Here is a 3,548-nt window from a genome sequence, read left to right on the forward strand (position 1 = left end):
AAGAGTCCAGCCGGGGGCGAAGGAGCCGTGAAGGGCTCAGCTGCGGAAGCCCCTCCCCACCTGAGGAGGAGGAGGGACAGGTGCTGGGGAGCCTAGCAGGTTGCTGAGCAAGGGCAAGGGCAAGACCAGAGGCAGGGAGGCCAGCTGGAGGAACTTCAAGCACCTGGGCCAGACGCAGTCAGCCTGAGGGCCTGAGGGCCTGAGGCCTGGGTCAGGGGGCGGGACCCCAGCCCCCCAGCCCACCTCAACCCTACTCAACATGTCACAGGGTGGTCCTGAAGCAGAGGCTGTTTCAGCCCGACTCTGGCTGGGTGGGATCTGCCTTGTGAGCTATGCAGTCACACTGGCTTTCCCCACGCCCGCCTGGGATGAGGGCACGGCAGAGGGAAACGGGCCTGGAGGGCTCCAGCGGGCGTTCCCAGGCCGGGCCTTGACTCAGATCCTGGGATCACTGGCCGGTCCCTGGGGCCAAGGGGTGCTCCCTGTCCTCTTCATGCCCTTCCTCCCCCGGCCTCAGTTTCCCCATCTGCTCTCAGCTCCCGGCCAGGTCTTGGCACTGGCTATGCTCTGGGTGCTGCGTGGAGCTGGGAAGCCCCTAGGGGAGCATCCCTGCAGTGGGAGAGCACAGGAGAAGGGCCTGTCACTGTCACTCTACTTGAGAACAGGTGGCCCAGGCCCAGTCCCATGCCGCACAGAGGGCAGAGACGCTCATGGGGTCCCAACCCCTTCCCCATAGGGGAGGGCTGCCTGGTGGTCCTGGGGCTGGGCCGAGACCCAGGGGCTGGGGCGGGTTGGGGGCCGGAAGGGGACCTGATGGGTATGGGCGAGCAGCCTTGGCAGGTCGCCCTGCTGGCCACGAGGCCAGGAACGAGGGGCCTTTTCGTGGAAAGGGATCAAAAGCTGCCTTATCACATTTGTTTTTCTCCAACCTTTGCTTCCTGGCTTGTGCAACGCCCCCTCCCCGCGGCCTTCACCTCTGCCTGGGGTGACAGCTCGCAGGTGCCCCCGGCACCCCCGCCTGCCTCTGGCAGCTCGAGGGGCACTCTGAGCCCCCGGGGGCTGCGGGGGAGGGAGGCTGCGGGCCACCTGCCCTGTCAATCAGCCGCTTCCCAGCCCCAGGCTGGCGGCAGGGCCTCTGCGGGATTTCTTTGCAGGCTTAGCCGTGGGCCGGGCCAGGGCTGGGCAGGCGGGTGCGTGTTTGCGGGCTGGGTGGGGAGGCGCCCCGAGGTCAGAGCCAGGTGGAGGCCTGCAAGTCTGGGTGTGTTGGGGGCGGTTTTAGGAGGGGCTGGTAAGGGTCCTGAGTCTTCTCAAACCTTCATCCTCCTAGACAGGATCTGGCTTGTGAAGACCGCCCAGAGGCTTTGGGAGCCAGATATGGAGAGGGCGGGGTGGGGGGGAGAGGGTGCGGTGGAGGGGAGAGGGTGCGGTGGGGAAAGAGGCTCAGATTGGGGGAGAGGCCCCGGGAGAGTAGAGGCCCAGGTCCGGGAGGCTGGAGGTGGAGTTGTCTGTCAGCAGCAGGGATCCGTGAGGCACAGGCAGGGAACTCCTGATGTGTGCGGGCGGATGTGGGGCCCCGGGCACCCCGTCTCACCTGGACCCTGGTTCCTGTCCCCAGGCGCATGGACTCCTGGGTTCACCATGGCTTTGAGGTGGTAGATGTTTAGATGAGAGAGTGGGGTGTGAGGGTGGGCGCCAGGGCCCTGGGCCTGCAGGCGGGTGGGCCTCCTCCTCACTCTCCCCTGCCGCTTCCAGACCGTTTTTCCCATCCCCTAAGACCTCCCAGCCTTGAGTCTCATGTCATTACCAGGCTACAGACCCCGCCTTCCTTGTCCGTGTCCCACCCAACCTCAGGTCCCCCCACGTTCCCTGAGGAGTTGCCTCCTGCTCGCCTCTGCCCTCCAAGCCTCCTCCTGCCGTGATGTTTGGTGATTCTCACTGCGCACCCACGATCATTCCAGAACCTGAGCCCCGCATGCCGGGGAGAGTCCTCCAGCCTTGGCCCAGCTCCCCGGGGCAAGAGCCGACCCCTGTGCCTCTGGCTCCCGCTTCCACCCGTCCTTCCCCTCGTCCAGGACCCAGCATCCTGCTACCGCCGGCTTCCTCGCGTCTGTCCTCACGTGGCATCGACTCCAGTGCAGCAGTGTGGTCGCCTTGCACACATCCTCAACCGCCCCTGGACCTGGGAGCCCTTTTGCCCATGTGGACCACCCCCCACCCCCCATCTGGGGCAACCCAATCTGTTCTCTGTTTCTGAGTTGTGTTTTAGATTCCACAGATGAGTGAGATCACACGGTATTTGTCCTCTTCTGTCTGGCTTCGTTCACTGAGCACAATGCCCTCGTACTCCACTCCATTCTCCATTCTCAATACTCCCTGCTACAATATTAATACTCCATACTCCACACCCCACTATTAATACTCCATGCTCCATTTCTTATTGTCCATACTCCTACTCCATTCAATACTCCATTCTCCATACTTCATACTCCATTAGTAGTACTCCACACTTTGTTCTTCATTCTCCATTATTAGTATTCTGTACTCTATTCTTCATTATCCATCTCTATTCTCCATACTCCATCAATAAAACTCTGTGCTGCATACTCCATTATTAATACTCCACACTCCACTCTCCATTATTAATACTCTGTACTCTATTCTCCACTATGCATCTCCCTTCTCCATGCTCCATTATTAATACTCCATGCTCCACCCTTTATTTTACATAATTCATACTCCATTCTCCATTAGTATTAATAATCTATACTCCACACTCCATTCTCCATCCCTTACTCTCCACTCTCCACACCCCATTCTCCATTATTAATACTCTACATGCCGTTCTCCGTTCTTATACTCCTCTGGGTCCACTTGTGCCCCTCTCTGCTGGAAGGCTCTTCCATTCCTTCCCTTTCCCTCTGGCTCCAATGCCTCCCCAGCCTCCCGCCCGACCGTGGTCTGGACGTCCGCTTTCCCTGTTGCCCACCCCCACTCACCCCCGCCTTCCCTCCACTGCTGGGCATTAAACTCTCTGTGCTCCTCCAAAGCCACTGTCCAAGAGAGAGCAGTTCACAGCCTCCCACCTGCACCAGGAGCCCCCATAAAGGGATTAGTGCCCTTGTGGAAGGGACCCCAGAGAGCTCCTTCGCCCCTCCTCCCACGTGAGGATGCAGCAAGAAGGTGCTGTCCTGACCAGGACCCTGAAAGAGGACCCTGCCAAGTCACCATATACTGGCACCTTGATCTTGGACTTCCAGCCTCCAGTTTTGTGAGATATAAATCTCCCTTGTTTAAGCTGCCCTCTCTGTGGTATTCTGCTGCAGCAGCCCCGGACTGAGACCATCACCCTCCTAACCTCCCTCCACCCCTCACCCAGACGGTCTGAGCCCAGGAATGTGCCCTTCTGAGCATGGGGCTGCCGACCCTGTGCAGTCACGGTTACCTTGCGGGGGGAGGACCAGTGGGCACACACACGCTCACCTGAGTCCTGCACACGTCCCCTGGGGCCGCGCGGGCAGGCAGCAGCCTCCCCTCACCGAGCAGACCTG

The sequence above is a fragment of the Hyperoodon ampullatus genome (assembly GCF_949752795.1).
Source record: "Hyperoodon ampullatus genome assembly, chromosome: 7".
Classification (NCBI taxonomy): Eukaryota; Metazoa; Chordata; class Mammalia; order Artiodactyla; family Ziphiidae; genus Hyperoodon; species Hyperoodon ampullatus.